Source organism: Henckelia pumila, chromosome 1 (genome assembly GCF_033568475.1).
Source record: "Henckelia pumila isolate YLH828 chromosome 1, ASM3356847v2, whole genome shotgun sequence".
In the NCBI taxonomy this organism is placed as follows: Eukaryota; Viridiplantae; Streptophyta; class Magnoliopsida; order Lamiales; family Gesneriaceae; genus Henckelia; species Henckelia pumila.
Genome location: NC_133120.1, coordinates 69,956,144 through 69,979,252, shown reverse-complemented (window position 1 = coordinate 69,979,252; position 23,109 = coordinate 69,956,144).

The window sequence follows — 23,109 nt, the reverse complement described above, 5'->3', positions numbered from 1 at the left end:
CTCTCCCACTAGCTTGTTCATCCTCTTTGAGGAAATATGACCTAGCCTAGCGTGCCAAAGGTTTGCCGGGTTTTGACTATCGATTTTCCTTTTGTTTGTTATCGCCGGTTTGTCAATACAATTAATTGGAACGTCTTTTAGTTTTAAATTGTATAGATCGTTTTCAAGTTGTCCATTTCCAATTAAACATTCATTCTTGTAAATACTGCAAATCCCATTCACAAAATTACAAGAATAACCATCTCTATCAAGCATAGAAATAGAAATAATGTTTTTAATTAAATCTGGCACAAATAAAACATCTCTCAACAATAATTTAAAACCATTCTGCAATATCAAACAAACATCTCCAATGGCCGTAGCTTCAACTCTGGAACCATTCCCGAGCCTCAGCTGGGTCTCACCCATTCTAAGCCTGCGACTTCTTGTCATCACCTGCAAATCATTGCAAATGTGAGATCCACATCCGGTATCCAATACCCAAGAAGTTGTATTAAGTGACATGTTTATTTCGATATAGAACATACCCTTTGCAGTTCCTAACTGCTCAAGATACTCCTTGCAGTTGCGCTTCCAATGACCCGGCTTCTTGCAGTAATGGCAAACATCCTTGGATTTTCCATTGTTTGAAGCCTTTGTCTTTTGCTTCTTCTCGGGTTCCACTTTCTTGGGTGGGGCAGAACGTTTCTTGCCCTTCATACTTGGCCCCTTCTTTGTAGAAGATGAGGAGCCCACCAAGAAAGCTGGCTTATCCTTCTTAAGTGTGGATTCATATGTAACGAGCATATTGACCATCTCTTCAAGGGTGGCCTCTATCTTGTTCATATTAAAATTTATCACGAATCCATCAAATGAGGAAGGAAGAGATAGAAGCAACAAGTCCACATTGAGTTCATGCTCCAACACCAAATCAAGGGTCGCTAACTTCTGTATGAGCCAAATCACTCGTACCCCATGATCACGGACCGAAGTCCCTTCACGCATGCGGCACGTCATCAACTCCTTAACAGTAGAGAACCTTTCAGCCCTCGACTGAGCCCCAAAAAGTTCCTTGAGTTGCGTGTGAATGTCAGCAGCATTCACCGTGTCCTCAAATCGCCTCTGGAGTTCATCAGACATCGAGGCTTGCATATAGCATTTGGTCTTGATGTCATGGTCACACCATGCATCAAGTTTGGCCAATTCCTCCGGACTTATGTCAGCTGGTGCTTCCTTCGGAGGTGCTTTCTCTAACACGTAGAGCATTTTCTCCGAAGTTAAGACAATCTTCAACTTCCGGAACCATTCCGTATAGTTGGCGCCAGTCAGCTTGTTTTGTTCGAGGATCGAGAATAAAGGATTTCGCGAATTCATTGTATGAAATACTGAAAAGGAAAAACAGACATATATCAATGATTGTTTAACAATTTACTAAGACATAAAATAGGCGAATTTAATTTTATGAATCTCACTCCCACTATTTTAACGATTTCACCACCCTCTAGTGAAAACGGGAAACTTTTTCCTTAGTGAGAACATGGAGTCCAATTGACAAACTTATGGTCCCGAATAATATCAGCCAACCATAATTCTCAAAAGGTAGAGCCCAATTGCTTCCAAAGCAACCCCCATGTATTTACCTCATGTCCAATAAGGGCCCAATAATATGACGCCGTTTAAAGTGACATGTCAAGATGACCCATCAATATTAAGTTGTGATGGACGGTCGCCATGTGGATCCCCCAATAATATGAGCCGATCCCATGGGAGTTCCACCCAACTTACAACATTTGTCGATCCAATGTACAGCTTTCCGACGGACGGCCCCCCCAATAATATGAGCCGGACAGTATCCGCGGGTAGCATCACATACATTGACCGTTGATGGAAGGTAGGAACATTTAAACAATATTTAAATTTCCTTTATTTATCTTGATATAAATTTTAAATCATATTTAAAATGAGGGATTTTATTTATAAAAATATTTGTCTCATCATATTTAATTTATTGCATGCATTGCCGGATTCACGCAATTTATGTCTAAACATGCATACAATCATAATATCACATATTATATAGGATGATCGATTCCATTTCTAATTGACCCGTGGTTGCCAATCACGGGTCTTAGTCCAATCCTAGGTAATATGCAGTATGCAAATGCAATCCTATTACATATGCTTCCAATTTACATTTCTTCAGTCTTCATTGTCTGCTGGGCCCACCATCTTCAAATCTTGATCTCCCACTAAATCTAATGTATTTACAATTAAATAACAATGACAAGTAGGGGATACATTTTAGGGGGTGGGAACGGGCTATAAACCAAGCCCACTTTTATTACATATGACATTCATATCGGGCCATAAACCAGGCCCATTAATAAAACCAACAACAATAAAGACAAAATGTAAATTCCTAACATACACCTACAAAATTGGTCATGGCAATCGATCATCCTTATCCAATAACATTTAATTCAAAATTAATTTATTGGATAACATGCTGTGGCAATTCAAATTTAAACAAGATAAAATCATATTTTATATATAAAATCACATTTCACATATAAAATCATATTTTATCTCCATATCAAATAAAATCATATTTTATCTATAAAATCCAATTTTACAAATAAAATCATATTTTATCTAATATATCATAAGATCATATCTTATCATCAATTGTACCAAAATAATTGATTTCAAAATTCAATTTACGGATAAAATATTAAAATTTTCCAAAAATTCAAATTTATCCAAAATTAATTTTAAAATTTACGGACTCGAACAATTCGATCCGAAATCTCGTGAACCAATCAAAAACAATTTTTGACCGGACCAAAAATAAAATTTTAAATATTAAAATTAATAAAAATATAATTTTTTTCCCGCGGGCCGCCCGGGACACTCCCGGGCCGGCCCGCACCCGGGGCGCGGGCCGGGGCAGCCCGGCTGCCCCCTTAGGGCAGCGCCTGGCGCCGCCCCTGGGCGGCGCCGTGCGCTGCCCTGGGCGGCACCGAGCGCCGCCCTGCGCAGCGCCCAGCGCTGCGCTGGGCGGCGCCGAGCGCCGCCCCTGGGCAGCGCCGAGCGCTGCCCTGCGCAGCGCCCAGCGCTGCGCTGGGCAGCGCACAGCGCTGCCCTGGGCGGCGCCGTGCGCCGCCCTGGGCGGCGACAGTCGCCGCCTTGGGCGGCGCCGTGCGCCCCCTTTGGGCGGCGCCGTGCGCCGCCCGGGGCAGCAACAATTGCTGCCCCACCGGGCAGCGATCCAATCGCTGCCCGGGTTTTGCCCCGAAAAATTTTTTTTTTTATTAAAAATATTTATTTTGTTTCATAAACCGAGACTCAAAAATTTTGTACAATTGATTATTCAATCGATTGATCTGAGCAACCTGGCTTTGATACCACTGTTGAAAAACTGGCGAGTTCCCAGACCAATTACGATTGATACCCGGTGCAGCGGAAGTTTAAAAATTTTTCATGGAACGTTTCCATGGTATGGGTATCAACCGTTCAACGATTGAATTACGTGTGTGTAAAATTTAAATAACAATTAAATAAATTTTACCTCAAATCTCGCAACGAGATTAATGGACACCAACAGAACAATTCTGCTCTTGTTGTCTCTCCCTGGAACCGATGAACGCCTTCAATCAGGTCCACGAACAGAGGTTTAATCCCTCTGATAGATTGCACTAGAAAATCTATCAGAAGTTTTCTGCGAAGAGAATACACGAATTTGATTCGTTATTCCTGACTGCAATTCAAAATCACAGACCGGAATTTCTCGGACAGAGTGGGAGGGTGATCGGCCGAATTGAGAGAGAATAGGGGCTAGGGTTTTCGAAATTATTGCTCTCAAAATAATGACCTGTTGTGTCTAATTTCTGTACTGAAATAACTTATTTATAATGCAGGCCACTAACACCTTAGGGCCCATTAGTCATAAGCTGGGGCCCGACAAGCAAAGCCCGCTCGTTCAGAAATTAATATAAAATTCATCGTGACTCCGATTGATGAAACGATTTCACCAATGTGCACAGAAACTATTTCTGCACGTTTTAAAGTCAAAATAAATTTTCCTGAATCCGAATTCAGTGGTTTCCAAAAATGTCCATCCCTATGTCATTTTAGGAAATCCTACTCCCTTACTCTTATTTAAGAAGTCCAACTCCTTAGTTCATTAAATTTAACTCTTTAAATTTAACTATCTCAACGGGGATTAAAACTCCATTACACTGTGTGACCCTCAATGGTTCAGGGATACAGCTAGCCGTGGGCTCACAACTCCTTGTGACTCGGAACAACACTTTCCGACTTGCCCAACGAATCATGGTAAAGCGCCTAGCAACATCGCCCCATGATTCCCTAGGTATCACTGATAGTGCCTACAAGAACCAGTAGATTTTGGTTAACGTACAGTACGGTCCCTTCATCCAAATATCCCGATCGAATCAACAACCATTGGTATATCGAGAGTCGCTCAAGATTCGATAACTATGCAATGCATCTTGAAGATCAAATTAGTGACATCGCATGTGCTACTAAGAAACCATTTCTTAAATCACATCAAGTACTCTGGCCAGAGATTTGTCACACTAATATCTCCTCAGATCGCATAGGATATCCACACTCGCAAGTATGTGGTGAATCCTTGACAACAATGCATTGACTCCTATATGTGTCGTAACTGTACCCAATCTCGACACCTGATGACCCCCTCAGAGTCGGTAAACGAGTCAAAGCACAGTACTAGCATATAGAGTCTCCATGATGTTTCAAGTCGTAAGGACTAATGGTGTACAACCAAAACCGCGGACTTTATCCACTCGATAAGTGATAACCACTTGGAAAGTCCGGATAGGGTAGTTCGACTATTCATCCTATGAATATCCATTTGCATGCTTCGAACATCTCCATGTTCCCTACCAATGAAACGTGGTACTCCGCATCGCAAATGCTAGTCTCAAACTCGAGCGATCCTTATCCTTATTATCGGACGGCTCAATCGACTAGGAACGGTTTTAGAATATACAGTGACTATAAGATGTATTTCATGATAGACATCTCCATGTTCTACCACATCTCACATACACTATAGTATATTCAAGGTCTTTATCAAAACAACAATAGTATATCACAATATAACAATATGAAGTAATATAAAGTCATTGCCATAAAAGTGTAAATAATATTAAACAAAAGATTGTTTATACAAAGAGTCAACAAAGCCCATAGCCACACAGTTGGCTCACTGGGCACCCACTCTTACAACTAAGCCCATTTCCATTCCATGGAAAAATCCTACGCTCAACCTCTGAAAATATCAGACAGTACTTAGCGCAAACACTGCACTAACTATCCTTTCTTCGTTCATCCAGAATGAACACCACGGCTCGTCAAGTCCAAGAAGAATAACTAAAGAATCCCAAAGATTTCCACAATCTTCGGACACAATCTTGATTATATCCCTCGCTTAATATTGTTCAACAAATTAAGACCGAGGTAGCCTACCACCATGTCCCACCTGGAATCACCACCAAGTGTATATTGGTATCACGCTTCCCTCATGCCTCAATTAGTCTTATACAATCCTTAGCGTCTGATACAACCCCATTATTGATGAAAGACTAACATCGTTGGAAATACTCACCTCCGAGTCAACGTCTCAGACAGTCTTCACTCTCCCCTCCTGAATAAGTCTCATATCAGGAGAATCCAATCATATTTCTAATATGATACTAGTCAGATGATATCCCAAATCATCATGGTGTAGTCCTCGTATTCGAGTTGAAGTCTTAAAATAGCATCCCATCCAAGGAAGTTCTAACCACAACTCCGATGACAACTCCTAGTCATCGCTGGTAGAAATCCGTCCACCTACTAGATCCACACGTCTAGCAGTAACCCAAAGGTTAAAACCTATCTGCTCAGAGTATACACTTGTCAAGGAAATCCCTCCATGACTGGTTCCACAGCAGAAAACTCAAACTATATCTCTGGCACACCAGACGATATCGTACCATCGATATCAAACCTGATATCTAATCCAAGGTCATACCTCGTCGTGACTGCTACCAAATCCCTAGACTGAGTAGCCTTCCCACCGCCAATCCTGAAGCACCAAGGCTCCCAGATAACCTCTGAAGTACAAGGACTCCCAGAGTAACACTGGCATAGGGTCGCGCCCCATCACGTCTGGTCATGGTCATAGTCCACAACTCTCGGCATATACTGGACCTGGTATCCCTGATGAAAACCTATCATCACAAGCCTCAACCAAACAAAGGTCAGACAGCCTGTTCTAAGGAAACAACCTAGAACAAAGCCCAAATGTTCTAAACTGAACAATATTCCTAATGCCTCTAGATGAGTCCACTCATCGCTGGCACTATCTTAGTCTTCTGACTAACTAGGTCAATCCTAGTAAAACGCCTAGACTAACCACAAGTCAAACAGTCACAGTCGGCCTACTCGAATCCCATGAGTTGCAATAGTTGAACACTAATTAACTAAAACAATGCCAATCCTAGCAAAATCACTTGCAATCATTCACGAATTGCTGGATAAATAAAACATGTATCATTGCTTCCATTTATGTACAATTTCTCAATTACAATCCCATGTAATACATACAGTATTCAAAATACAATGAAATGTACAACCAAACTTGAAATGATACAACCAAAGTATGATGATTCTTTACAACTGAAATACTGTTTACAACTACAACGATACAATATTTTAAATCATGATACTAGTCTTCGTTTCTTGAGCATGAAGATTCTAATCGACACACGCATCGATACAAGCATACTCCCGACCAAGTCTCTCTACATGTCCTCCTACAAAGAACTCCGGAGAAATGGCTCGTGATAGCTAACCAGCTATGCTCTGCGTTAGTGCATGTCAGTCGACCCCCTTCTGCTCACGATCTACCATCAGTGTTCTTTTTGTAACCAAATCATGCTTCTGAACATGAAGTTTCCCGTGTGCCTACCGAAAGCATCGATATCAGCATACCGGCAAAACCATGTTCTGCATGAGGTTAATGACCTCACGCTCGAAACCTGTCATACTTTAGGCACTCGAGGCATTCTCTGGTGAAGGTCTATCTGACAATCTCTCCAACTACTAGTGGAGAATCTTCAGAGTAGTGTCATCATGGTAATGACTATACAGATGCAAGCATCAAGTAAGTCCCCACCAATCCTTTGCCACTGCCTCTAGCATCCGGTACTCGATCCAAAACTAGGATCCACCTGAGTATAAATCTTGAAAACTCGAGCACGATTCCTTGCTCCTATTCGCACTTGCTGGAATCCCCTAAGCCAAATCTTTAGAAATCCTGCCGATGATGATAGTCTTCGGGCAACTTAATCACCGCATCATCACCTCTTCCAAGGTCTCATCCATCCTATAAGGATAACCCAAGTCTCTTGCATGCATATGCTCTGATACGAATAAATGTAGTGACCCTACCCGGATCCACTAGCTAATCAGAGTTAAGAGCATAATTAAACATGCATTAAATAAATTGCTGCGAAAGACTTAAATAAAAACAGACCGGAAGAATACAACCGGTTAAACCAATTCGATTTATACAACAAAATCAAATTAATAGCCTAAAAGCAAAACCTACAGCTAATCCTGCTGTCTTCACTGGTCACTGGCTACTCCAAGCTCCTGGTGCTCAATCTTGCACCTACACCTGCCCCGTCGAATGGGGTGTCCAGGTACATAGAAAAGACTGGACGTGAGCTCTAAGCTCAATACGAAAGCACTGGGTAAAACATACAAATATGATGAATGCAAATGATAGGGTATCCATATCTGGGATAACTGTATATAACTGCAAAGTAATGGCGCCTAGGACATGAGTGGTACAACCCGGGGAGCAAACCCTGTCAACACTGCTCATTCCTATAGGACGTGGACTGTGTCCCCAGATGCTACTCACCCATGACCCGTCAGTCATTGGGCACTAGACATCACCCGTCCAGACAGGGCTGAGCAGCCCTACATGGCTCATCTCACAAGATGGACAGGCACAATATGATATGCACATGCTGCATAATAATATGACACACAAATGCAACATATAAACATGCAAAACCCGCTGGATATCTTAGTCTGTACTTACGTACCTTACTACAGGCAGTTCCTAGCAGTCCCGCTCTAGGTTCCAAGCCTATATCAGCTCTACAATGCAAATACTCATGCATCAATAATTAAGCTCTAAAAGCCTTAACTTAGCTATTGCATACTCTAAATAATTTAAGGAGACCATAGCTATACCTGCGTTCGTCGTCAGCCCGCTGATGACAATTGCCTCAAAACTTAGGCACATCTTTGCCTCGACGTCGAGATCGCTATGCCACTTCCGGATTTCCAATAGGATGCCTAGAACTCCCTAGATCTGAGTTAGAAGGCTTAGGAATCAGAGAGAAGAGAGGGAAAGGTGCACTTTGAAATGAAATCTCGGCCCCCTATTTATAGACGGAGTTCGGAGCCTCTGAACCCGGTTCGGAACGTCCGAACACGATCGGATCCTCCGATCCCATCTTCGGAGCGTTCGATCGCTCAATATTATGTCAGCCATGATGTCACCTTGCTGACATCAGCGATGACACATGCCCTGGTCCCGATCGGAACGTCCAATCTTACCGACGGAGCTTTCGATCCACTTCGGAGCCTCCGATCCTGAGTTCGGATCCTTCGATCCAGTTCGGAGCCTCCTAACTTGGTTCGGAGCTTCCGAACCCTCCGGACCTTCGGGACCTTCCCGGCTATTTTGAGTGTCTTGAATCCATTTCTGGACATCGTTAACCCATTTGGGATTTCCTTAATCATGTTTTACTTAATCTAAACATGATTACATGATTAATATACTCATTAATCGCTAATTTTGGATACGGGTTACTACAATATCCGCCGCAGAACTCTATCTTTTGATTAGGGAGACCGTGTATTCTTGAAGATTTCTCCGTTTAGAGGTACTGTTAGATTTGGGAAGAGGGGGAAGTTTTCACCGAGATTCATCGGTCCGTATGCGATTTTACAGAAGATAGGCGATCTTGCCTACAGATTAGCACTTCCTCCTTCTTTATCTGGTATTCATGACGTATTTCACGTCTCGATGTTGAGGAAATACCACCACGATCCTTCTCATGTTCTTCAACCTGACGAAGCCAAACTTGATGAGACTCTGAGCTACTTCAAGAGACTGATTCAAATCCTTGACAGAAAGGAGAAACAACTTAGAACCAAATCGATTCCTTTGGTAAAAGTTCAGTGGAGTCGTCACGGAGTCGAAGAAGCGACTTGGGAGACCGAATCTGACATGAGGCAGAGATTTCCAGACTTGTTTGTTTGAGTGAGTCCTTAATTCTGTTCTTGAAATCTTTATTCTATGTTATGAGTTGATATTATTGATTTCGAGGACGAAATCTTTTCTTAGAGGGGGATAATTGTAACGCCCCAAATTATCTTAATTGACTTTAATTAAGATAATCAGTGATTTCAAAATTCGAGAGCCGACTTTTTATTGATCAGAGTCTATTTTGCAATTTTTGGAATTTTCAGGGATTAAAATGCAAATTTGGACTTTGTTATATAAAATGACTTTGACCAAGTCATTCCTCCATCACCACTTCATCCCCTCCATCGATCCTTCTCCATTAGAGGCGGCCAAAGCTTTTTCCAAGCTTTGTGATTTCATTTTCTGATTGATCCATCCGATAGAATTTATTTCTGAAGTGATATTTGCAGTCACGACATTGAGAGCTTCGTTCTGTCGTAAGTTTCTCTTCGATCAGATATGCTTTATTTTTTGGATGTAGTTGGAATTTGATTCTTATCGGGTATGATGTTCTTGAGATTATTCTTATCGTTTATTCTCAAACGGAATTGAAATAAAGCGTCGATTGGATTTGTTGTGAATTTTCTAATGATTTTCAAAAATATGGATTTTTTAGATGTGTTGGGTTTGAATTGGAATGGATTTTTGTTGATTGGAATGAGTTTATTTGATTGATACTATGCTGTCTGCGTTTTCGGCTTATCTGAATATAGTCGTTATGCTGTCAGTTTGAGTTTCGGGATATCGTTTCAATTGATTTGATTATACCGAGTTTGATGAGGTTTTGCTATTGATATTGATCATGTGACTTCTTCTGTTAGATTGGTTCGAAGTCCTTGGAGTTGCGAGATTGCAGCGTAGATCAGTTTGGAAGATTTGAGTCGATATAGTATCGACTTTCTCACTTATCGATCGTAGAACTTGAATAGATATTGAATTGAGAATTGTGTTTTATAGATTGAAAATTGTGAAACGACAAGAAGGTATAAGACGACTTTGGAATGGAATAGGACGATTAACTCGAATCCAGATTGATTCGAGTGTCCTAGAAGAAATCACATACTTGCATGTTTATATGCTTATTTGAACTTATGATTGAATTGATATTTGAATGCATGAGATTTAATATGCATTCATATTGAGCCGATTGATTATTCATTTTGAATTAGATGATCTGGAGATTATAGTTGAGTGGCCTGGGTAGGCGATTTACTACAAGTGTCGATTAACTCACTATAATGCCCTAGAGTCTAGAGGATTAAAATATACCTCGTCCACCTCGAAAGGGGAGTTCAGTGTGATTGTTGGATATTTTAACCTTGGGATCCCAAACCAAATAAAGAAAAAAAAAGAACTCCTTTTGATTATCTGAGTCTGATAATCCAGAAGTTTTAAAGTCATGCATATCATTTTATTCCGCAGTGAAATGAATTACTTGAAGATTATGTGGAATTTGATTATACATCACGCTTTGTTTTATTATGTGATATTGCATGCTAGTCTCTTTTACTGGGAATTGTATTCTCACCGGATTATCTGGTTGTTGTCTTTGTTTGTATGTATACTTGGCAACATGTGCGGCAGGACCAAGCCAGAGAACTCATGGATAGGTGATCGAGAGGATAGAAGTGAGGCCCTTGGTTTTAGGAGTTGAAACTATATTTCAAACTTTGTGATGTATTTTGGATTGAAAACTAAGAATCGAATGCATTTTCTATTAGTTGGAGGATTGTATAACTTCAAAACTATATTCTAATGTAATATGCACGTTGGATGTATTGATGCATTTTTTAGATTGAAGTTTGAATGGTGTTTTAGTTGGAAGTAAGCCTACTCTGTTCTGATGTTTTTCTGGGCAGAGGGTACGCTCTATCGCACGAGTACATAGGATCGAGCGCAGCCCTCATTTTTGTTGAGGCAGAGAATTGTTTTATTTTTTGTGCGCTCGATCCTACGAGTTCATAGGATCGAGCGCATGGCTTGAATTCTCCGGCAGAGCTTGAGGTATAATTGGTGCTCTCGATCGCACGAGTTCATGTGATCGAGCGCAGCCCTGTTTTTAAAATATATATATATTTTTCCCTTTACTTTTAATCTTGTATGCTTTATTATTGTTTATCCCGAGATTAGATGATTAGAATCGAGGTCTCACAACGCAACATATTTCCAATTCTTACAAATATCCGGGGGTTCAAAATACATGACTTACAATAAAATACAACGTGTTCGATATATACACATAATCAACATATTCTAAAACGAGTTCAAAAACAAGTCGACTGCTAAATCCATGCTCCACTTCTACTCTCGATCCATAGCCCTCAAGGTCTTCTAAAGCTCGACCCTGACCCACCTATTAACATGCACACATACAAACAAAGCAATAGCCGGAGAACTTCGGTGAGAATAATATTCCTAGTATAAGAGACACATACATGCAACATAAAGTAAACATATCAAACTCATGATTCTCATATCATATATGCTCTTCTATGGCCAAAACATAAGTGAAATGCATGTTTTAGAAAGGGCTATCAAAATATGATTTCAAAATAAATCTTGGTTCTTGGGATCCCAGGGAAAAGAATGCACAACAATCTCCCACCTAATCTCCCGATCGAGGTGGCGTTGAGATTCTTAATCCCAAACTTTGGTCCAACTATATTGAGTTTTCTGGCTATAAGAGTTGATCTACCTCTTATGCCACTCGAATATAGTTCCAAACATTCATTGCAATCTATGACGTTCTGCCATCTATATTTAGAGGTTTATGGCTTAATATGAATGCATAAATAATCAATATGCATCAATCCATGAACAAGGAAAATATAATCTCATGCTAATCAAGCAATAACAATAAAAAACATAGTTCAAACTATAACAATCAATCATGTAAGTATGTGCTTTCAGGAAACTCAAGAATCTCATCTATCTCGAGTAATCTTTCCTATCTTGATCGATGTCAACTCATACCTCTCATATTGATTCCAACTTGCTCAAATCTGATCAATCTACAACAACAAGTTCATATCAAAATTTGCTCAAACCCATATCAATATTCAAGGGTAAAAATCAGTACAAACCTTGATCAACTCTTTACCGATTCGAATTATGAATTTCTCGAGTTCGATAGCCTTCAATATCTGAAATAAAGTATAATGGTGTTCAAACTCAGTATTCAAACTCAATCAAATCATAGCTCGATCAAATATACAAAAGTTCAACCAATCGCGAATCGGCGGCGTAACAGCCCAAAACTAGTGTTTCCAAAATCTCAACACCATTATCACAACAGTATACAACTCATATCATCATCCAACTCAACCTCAAATTTTGAAAATATAACAGCCCCAATATCCATATTTTCAAAAATTACTTCAAAAATTAAAAAAAAAAAACATGCTCAAACGACAATCTTTTCTCGATCCGTCTTAGATATGCTATCGCTATCAATGCTAGAACATGTTTACCAACTCAAATCTCGAAATTCACATCATCCAAAAATTCAAATTTGACAAAATTTCATTAAACTTACGTAAGAACGAAGCTCTCGCTGCGAGGATCACGAATATAAGATCAATCTTGAATTCTAACGGCCGGATGATAAGAATCAAAGCTTGGAGATGAAGAAAAATGGCGTGATGGAGTTTTCCCAAACCTTCTGTCTCTCTCTCTCTCTATATATCTCTCTCTCTCTCTCTCTCGTGAAGATGATGATGAAGATGGTGAGATACAAGCTATTACTTACATGTGGCTTAAGTCAAAGTCCAAGATTAAACTTTTGCAACTTAGTCCCTAACAAATCATAGAAACTTTAATTCAGTCCCTTAATTTATCAAACTCGTAATTTTATCCATAATATATTACATTAAATCGGAACAAAATAGAACAAGAATTCGATATTCATCAATAATAACAGAAATCGGTTTTATGCACTAAATGGACTTATGAAGTTAGTGGCTAACTTATACAGTCTCTTATATGATAATCTTCTAAAAGGTGATGCCAGTAATAAAAAATCAGAAATCATAATTCAGTAATGTTCAAAATATATATATTCTTATCACTAGTTTACAAGATTCAGTGCATTAGAAATCAGTAGTGCAGTTTTCAAAAATCAAGATTTGCACACAATATCATGTTGGAATTAGTTTTAAAGCATGTGACCAGTTTTAAATCGGAAAGCCCACTGGATGTTTTTCTCTCGCTCAACTGATTGCTCACTGGTCGCTCATCTTATCTTCTTTCACTCGAATCTTATGTAGTGTATTTGTTTAGAGTTTGTGTAACCCTTAATCAGAAGTCTGGGTGCTATTTATAGACACAACTCTGACTGTTACACGACCATTAATACATTTATTTTCCTTGATTTTGAGTTATTTTGTTTGTTACAAAAATCTCAGACGATCAGTTTTCTGTTATGAATGATGACTATATGCTCAACTGGATTATTCAGTCGATTGAATATCCATTGCGTGACTTCTTTTGTTCCTCAACTGGTGACTGGTGATCGAGAATTGGTCAATCGACTGGTATTCGGTGACTAGAATTTTGGTCATCAACTGATCCAATTTCCTCAACTGGTTAACATGATCAGTTTTCTTCTAGTTCAGTTCAATGTGTCCTTCAGTTCAGTTCTAGGTTCCTCCCTTTCAGGTTCAGTTCCAGTTTCCTCAATTTTAGTTTAAGTTGTATTTTCTTAAGTTCAAGTGACCACTTTTCTTCCCACTATTCAGTTTCTTCAACACTTAACTACTTATGTACAATTGGTTGTCTACTGGTCATGAATTTTAATCAACTGCTCTTGTTCTCGCGAGCTAAATTTTTGGGTTCTCACATAGTGATTCGCTTAGTACGAGCTTAGATGAAATTTTTGGGAACGATAAAAAGTTCACTGTATCTTTCAAGAAACCTAATTTTCAGGAACGAATCATTCACTCAATAACAAATCGTTCTTCAAGCAAAAATGAGCCCCGGTTCCGTCGTCGGTCTCAAGTTCACTGGTAAAACGCTAAAGAACTAAAATAAAGTACAAGACGAATTATTAATAGAAACCGAATACTGAAAATTAATAGCAACCGAATATTGATTCTCGCTGATTATCTCAATCAGAACTCTTTAGTTTTACCTGCCAGGTTTGAAATGAATCTTCTTAAGTAATTTACCTGGCCCAAGAACCTCTGTAGTTTCTTTTTACTCTTCGGTGGCCTAGCCTCTATTATGGCTTTGGACTTATTTTGATCCACTTCAACACCACGCTGGTGCACCAAAAATCCCAGGAAGTTCCCAGCTTTAACTGCAAAGGTACATTTCATTGGATTTAACTTTAGATTATGTTTCCGCATCCGTTCAAAACTCTTTCTCAAATGTTCCACATGATCCTCTGCTTTTCTTGACTTCACCACAATATCAACGATATATAATTCAATGAAGTGGTTAATCATATCATGAAAGATTGCATTCATTGCCCTTTGGTAAGTTGCACCAGCGTTCTTTAATCCGAATGGCATCACAAGCCATTCAAAAGTAACAATAGCACCTGGACTCCTAAAGGCAGTCTTTGAGGTATCTCTTTCATCAATTTTTATTTGGTTATACCCAAAATAACCATCCATAAAAGACAAAAATTCATTGTTGGCTACTGAGTCAATGAGCATATCGGTTATTGGCATCACATATACATATTTTGGAGTTGCTCTATTAAGATCCCTGAAATCAATACAAACTCTCAATTTCCCATTCTTTTTAATTACAGGAACCACATTTGAGAGTCATTCCGTATATCTGATTGGTCTAATAAACCCTGCTTTCACCAATTTCTCTATTTCATCCTTTACTTTTGCTTCCACTTCTTTAGACATTCGCCTTGATGGTTGTTTGTATGGCTTGAAATTGTCTTTAATAGGAAGACAATGTTCTACCAAGTTTCGATCCAAAGCAGGCATGTCTTCATAATTCCAAGCAAAACAATCTTTGAATTCTGCCAATAACTCTTTCATCTTGATTTTCAATTCATCCTTGAGCAAAGCACTAATATACACAGGCTTCGGATTATCCAAGTCTCTCAAGTTCATTTCCTCTAAAGGATCTTGAACCTGGGGTTGGTTATCCTCTAACTGTGATGGTGCATATGCGAGATCTCCCAGTTGTAATTCCTCAAAAGAATCAGATTCCTCTTCGAAAATAATCTCCGACCCATTCACTTCCCATAGTAAACTATCCCGTATCAAATCAATTTTTTGCTGCACCTGAGCTTTCCTGATGGAGGTTGCAGCCACCTCTAGTTCCACTTGATGGAACTCAATCATCAATACCTTCAATGAGTGGCTGGATCATCGGCCTAGGAGGCGCAATGACAGTAGTCTTAAGAACTCTATCGAACATTTCATTGGTTTCTAGTCTCTCTATATACACAGATTTAGGTTGGCCACTTTTGTTCTTTCCATAGAACTTAATTGGTCCAAAATCACCATTGTAATATCTGGATTCAACTACACTGGAACATGCTTGAAAGGGTTGGGAGTCCTCTTGTACAATTTCCACATCGTCCCCCTATCCAAAACATTAGGAACTGATGCATTGATGAAGGTATGAAATGATTTGCATGGATCCAATCTCGGCCTAACAAAGCCTGAAAATTGGCAGAGGAATTTACCACAAAGAAAGCTGAAATAGACGTTTTAATTCCCACAAAAACTTCTGCAGAAAATACCCCGATAGTCTTAGTAGCTTCACCAGTAAATTCTGTTACAGAAACCTCCGTAGGGATAAGATCATATTCTTCTTTTCCAAGGTTCTTGAACACCCTTAATGGTAAGATATTCACTGCAGAACCATTATCAATTAAAACCCTTGATATTGGATTACCATTTACATGTTCCTTGATATAAAGGGGTCTGATATGCTTGTTCATCTTAATATCAGGCTTTTCAATAACCACTCTCTTTGGTTTATGTTGTTCCTCTTCGATAGTAACCCCATGACATGGTTCTTTAGAAACATCCTCCTGCATTAAATCCACTCGATCAGCAGGCTCCTCCTTGGACTTAAACATGTCAGGCAAAATCACAGATCCAGTGGCACAATCCACCAATATGGTGAATTCACCTACTTGGAAACTGACTTGTTTCTTGGCCTGCGGTTCCCCATCAAACTGTAAATCATCATCCTCGAATTCTTTGTCTTCCGTCGCTTTTCTACCAAATTTACTTTTGTTTGGTATGGATGATCTTTCTTCGGTTCTGCGTGCCATTGCCTTCTCTCGTAAAAGACTTCTTTTTTGAGTTCTTGTAAGTGGCAAGGGAAATTTTTTGTGACGCAATAACTGCCACTGCCCTTCAGGTTGCACATTCGGTGGAACAACAAATCTCGATTTATCCTTCCGCAAATCTCTAGTTCCTTGACCATGGTTTACTTTCGTGTACAATGGTCTATTGGTTTGATGACGTACTCTTATCTGTGGTGGAACCCACTCGTTGCCCCCTGAGCATGTCTGTCTGGAACTATCGAAAGAATTCCTTGGCCCATAGGCCATGGTTCTTTCTTTATATTTCTGAATCCTGTCATTATTTTTACACCAAATGGGCTTATCTCTGTAATTCTCCGCTTTGACCTCAAACAAAATATCTTTGGAAACCCAACCTTGTTTCACTGGTTTACTCATATGCATCTCTCTGTCTCGTCGAAACTCCCTTTTTTGGTTAATGATGTTTCTGAGATCCGGAGTACTGGCATTCACTTGAGCCATTGGAGGGAAAGGATCTTCGTTTATCAGCATGGTATCTTTATTCTCGGGGAACTTCAGTATTACCTTTGTAATCCTGTTCTGGACGATGTTCCTGAAAGCCCAACAAACATTGGTGACATGATTAAAAGAATTATGATACTTACAATATTCTTTTCCTTTCAATTCCTATTTCGTTGGGATATGAAGATCTGCTGGAAAGGTGATAAACTTTTCCTTGACCAAGAAATCAAAGATCTCCTCTATTTTGACACATAAAATGTGTACTGTACGGCATTCTGACCTTGCATCATTGAGGAACCTGATTTCATTGGTTCTCCTGCTTTACGCTTTAAAGATGGGCATACAAAAGATCCTGATTTACCCACTTCTGCCAACGCCACATTCTCTACGTCTTGATAATAAGAACCAACAGTAGTTTTCTTTCTTCGATACTCTTCCTGTAGGAGCTCTTCATAATCAGCCACTTTCGCGGCCATTTCATAGAAATCACGGAATTCAGTTCCTTGAAATTTCTTTCTCAACTCAAAGTCTAACCCTATTTGAGCCAATTTGATGAATTTGGGTTCTGGAAGGAACACCTTACAACGGCTTTTTAATTTATTGAACCGCTCAATGAACAACCATGTTGTTTCTCCAGATTTTTGAGTTAATCGGGACAAATCAGCAATACTAGTCTCTGGTTCCGTTCGGTAGAACTGAGTATGAAACAACTTTTCCAACTCATGCCAGGTAAAAATAGAGTTCCTTGGCAACTGAGTATACCACGTAAAAGCTGTTCCGATAAGAGTATTCGGGAACAATCTCATTTTAAAGAATGGGAAATTTTCATAGTTAGCCAACATACCACATCGAATAGTGAACCGTGCTATGTGTTCTGTAGAAGATTGATCATCATCCCTTGAGAACAATGTAAAATCATGGACCTTGAAACCTTTGGGATAAGGATTATTAATGTCGATGATCTCTGGATAAGGCTTGTGGAACTCTGGCCTAACCATTGGCCTAATCCCAGGTCCATATAGATCCTGCACCATTTCCCTCAACAGATCCTGATCCATTGGTTCTGGCCCATTCAAAGGGTGAGGATAAGTGTTTGACCCTCGAGCATTCATCATGGGATAAGGTCGAACAAATGGTTCCTCATACAATCCAGGCTGAGCACCTGGATTTGTGACTGCAAAGCTTTGAGTAACAGGTCCTTTTCCATTGGCTCGTGGATTTGGAGGAACTCTACCCCACTGTTCTTCTTCCCGTCGATGAGGAGTATACCTTTCATTTTGATGAACAAAACCAGAGTGTCCAGAGCGGCGAAAATTGCCTGTCGGAGACCCTCCATTTGAACCACCACCTTCATTTGGTTTATGGCTCTCTTCAACCATTTTCTTTGGATTAACTGTTGGTTCCTGTGTGACAGTGACCTTAGGAACAGATTCCCCACTAGACTTAATCTTACTTAACTCGCCTCGCATAAAACCCATGGCTGATATCACCAGCCTATGAGCCTCTTCCAGACATTCCATGGTGCTTGAAACCACTACATCCATATCTTCAAATTTTTTTGATATTATGGAATCAAACTGCTCAGCAAGAACCAACAACACTTCTGGAATTCTGCTAGGTCTTCCATCGTCGTTAGTTTGGTGGATGTTTTCAACATTGTCACCCTCAATGTGCATTATTTCTGAATCAGCAACTTGTGAAACAGAACCTCCAGCACCATCTCCTTGTAATGCCTTGCCATCACCTTTCTCTTGATCTCTACGGTTCTTTGATGCCATAACGGTCTCACTGGGCATGCCAAAATTATGTTTGCACACAAAAATTGGCTCGAGCGGGTTGATTGTAGGCATGCCAGGCACGTGAGTTCCAAATGAAAATAACAAATGAAAGTAAAAATCTAACTTCTAAAACCAAAAAAAATGAGCCCCGGTTCCGTCATCGGTCTCAAGTTCACCGGTAAAACGTTAAAGAACTAAAATAAAGTACAAGACGAATTATTAATAGCAACCGAATATCGATTCTTTGCTACTGAAAATTCAAAATGACAAATGTTTGTCATACTAATCACAAAAGAAAGTGCTGTAATAGTTCGAGGAACCCAGAAAAAACAAGCTAAACATGTATGTTACAATGTCTAGAAAATGATAAGATGAAGGTATGAAAATTCTGCAAAAATATTGCTGAAAATACAGAGCTTTTTGAGAGCTATGTATGTTGTTGAGATGATGTCTACCTTTTTTCTTTTGTCGATGATTTTTTTTGTTTCCAATTCCATAACTTCCATCCCACTACTTCTCAAAATGGGCCACGTTCACTTCTTTCCTCTTCAAAATTGTTTTTGACTTGGTCATCCTTTTCAAATGTAACCTCCACCTCACTTTTGCCGCTGGATTTTCATCTTTTGGGTTTCATTTCTACGGGCTGAAACACTTGGGCTGCATGGTTTTTAGTAGCTGGGCCAAGGAACTTTGGATTTCTAAAATATTTATTTTATGGGCTAACAGTTGGCCATGTCTGAAATATTTTGAAATTAAACAAAAATGGTATTTATTAGCTTTTATTATTATTATTATTTGTTTATTTTTTTATAGATAGAATCTGAAGACGCGTCTATAAATCCATGAGAAAATAATAATGTGTTGGAAATTACTTGTGAGAATGATGAAGATGGTGATGATAAAAGATTTTATATTTCCGACAATAGTAGTAAAAGGAAGCACATTTCAGATGTTTGGAACAACTATAAGAGAGTGAATATTGAAAAGAATCAATTTGCAAAGTGTAACTACTGCAAAACCCGTCTTAAAGCTCCAGCAAGCCATGTAACTTCACATCTGAGAAAACATTATGACAGTGCTTGTAAAATCCGTCCCCAAAAAATGGATATTCGGCAAAGTATTATGATGGCAAGTAAGAAAACTAGTGAAAATTCGGGCTTGACTACCCATATTTTCAACCAAGACGATTCAAGGCATAAGCTTGTTGTGATTGTCATTTACATTATTATGCACTTGGTATAGTTGATCATGAGGGGTTTCAGATTTTGTTGCTAGCATCCAACCTTGTTTTAAGATGATCTCAAGAAATACCCTAAAAAACGATATTTTAAATATTTATAATGAGGAGAAGACCAAGTGCTACAAATTATTGGGCAAGCTTATGTGCCGAATTGCGATCACAACTGACATGTGTACATCAAATAATAATACTAAGAAAGGTTTCATGGCAGTTACTGGACACTTTATTGATGATTCATGGACACTACAAAGTGTTATCTTGAGGTATGCTCAATTTTATTTCTAAGTAGTTATATTTTGAAACAAGAAATATATTTATGATATTTAATTTGTATGTAGATTAATGTATATTCCGGCACCATACACTGCAGAGATTCGAGTTGATAAGCTTGTTGAATGTTTTTTGGATGGAATATCGATCGAAAAATGTCAACAATCACAGTTGATAATTGCACACCCAATGATGCCATGATTCATCTTCTCTTAGACAATATCCCAAGAAAAATATTTGCCACTACATGGAAAGGTACTTCAAATGTGTTCTTGTGCTCATATCTTGAATTTGATTGTAAAATATGGATGGAAATAATAGGTGATTCAATTGAGAAGATACGTGACAGTGTCATATATTGGACACTTCACCTTCTAGAATAGAAAATTTTGAGGAAGCTGTGCATCAATTGGTAATTGACTGTACCAAATAATTATCTCTTGATTACAAAACTCATTGGAATTCTACTTTTTTATGTTACAAACTGCAATAATGTATCGAGATGTGTTTCCAAGACTTAAATGTCGAGAAAAGCAGACAATAATGTTCCAACTGATGAATATTGGGAGAATGCTATTAAAATCTGCGATAAGTTGACTAAACTATTTTCTAGTACAATTTATCCCCACATCTAATTTTTATTTCCAAACATTTGTGATATCAAATTACAATTAGATGAGTGGGTGAAAAGTCCAAAGATGATGATCTAGTGTATGTCAACAAAGATGTTAGAAAAATATGATAAATATTGGGATTCTTGTCATATCATGATGGGTGTTGTTGCAGTTTTAGATCCGAGGTACAAATGAGATTGGTTGAATTTTACTTTTTACAAATATGATGAAATACCACAATTGATGGATTACCAATCAAGGAAACATTATGATTTATTGATGGATTACCAATCAAGGAATGAAAGTAAGGAAACTAGCTTGAGTGCAAGAATTTTAGTGGCTGTGAGATCATCATCTTGTGTTTCTGGTCATGTTTTGAGTGTCACTTTCCATAAGTATGATCAATTTGTGGCTTCAAGTTCAGATCCAACTACTGTGATTTCCAAAACTTCAGAGTTGGAAGCATATTTAGGAGAAAGTGTTTTTACAAGTACTGAAAATTTTGACATTTTGAGTTGGTGGAAGACGAATGGAGTTAAATATCTCAACTAACAAAAAATGGCAAAAAACATTTTAGTTATCCCAGTTTCAACGGTTGCATCTGATTCAACTTTTAGTAGTAGTGGAAGATTTGGTCAGTCCCCATTGTAGTAGGCTTCATCTAACTACTTTGGAGGCATTGGGCAGTCCCCATTGTAGTAGGCTTCATCCAACTACTTTGTAGGCATTGATGTGTGCTCGTCGTTGGTTATGGAATGATTTGAAATATATTTTTCTTAATTACATTATATTTTAATTATTATGTATAACAAAAATTTACATAGTGTTTTGTTTATTGACTTTATTTTTGTAGGTACTTAAACTGTCAATACTTTATAGAATTGTCCAACAATTCTTAATGAGGAAGATTATGATGATCACGAGGAACATGTTGACCACTAAGAGATTGTCCAATTCATTTTGTTGTTTTCGGTTGTAACTTTGTGTTTTGAGTAATTTTATTAGATTACGAGCTGTTTATTTTGCAAAATTATGATTGTTATTTTTCTTTTATCATGGATTTTGTATTATTTTTATTTTAAGAATGACATGAATTGGTCACTTGTTCTTTCTTTTGCAAACTTTACTGACTTTTATTCTCTCCCATTCCGAGTGGGTTGGCGGTCCAACCCCCATTGGACCCGTCGGTTTTTTAGGGCGAGACGGGGCTAAAAAGGAGGTGGGGTGGGGTGGGTTGCAAGTATGATTTCCTCTAGGTAGGGCAGGTCCCAGATTTGGAAAAACCCGCCCCAAACACACCCCGCTGTCATCCCTAATTGTAGCATGTGTTTTTCGTTCACGAGGTCTCTTTAATATATATTTAAAAATTTTGCACAAGTTTATTATCCCAAATCATCTGAACTTGAGTCATTTATAAGAATAGGCATGTCACACAAAATTTTATCAAAACAATAATTCAATTCAAATGCAACAATATTTTAAACAAAATGTAACATAAAAACATATTTTTGGTCGATATTGTTTCACTCATCACCTCGTAGCATCCATTGATGTTCGACAAGGTCAAATTAGAGTTGTGAATAAGTTTCTTTGTTTCTTATATTGCGATGACGTTGAATGAATCCACAAATTGAGTAGTTTGATAACGAAAAATTGGTTCTAGGTTTGTATTATCAACGTGGTCATAATCAAAAGCATGTGCTCTAAGGTAGGAATCTCTCTCATCCTCAACAAGCATGTTATGCAATATTATGTAGGCCATCATAATATATTTTGATACAGATTGAAAAAAATATCATGCTGATCCACGAACAATTGCAAAGCCTGCCTGTATAACTCCAAAGGCTCGCTCAACAACCTTCCTCTTAGATTTTTGAGCTGATGTAAACAATTTTCTTTTATGACCTCATGGTCCTGGAATTGTATTGACAAATGTAGACCATAAAGGATAGATTCCATCTGCAAGATAGTATCTCATAGTATAATCGTGGCCCTTGATTGTGTTAACTATAGGAACATGACCTTCAGCAAGTTCTGTAAAGATATTAGATCTTTCCAACACATTGATATCGTTATGAGACCCAGGTTGTAACGCCCCGAATTTATCTTAATCGAATTTA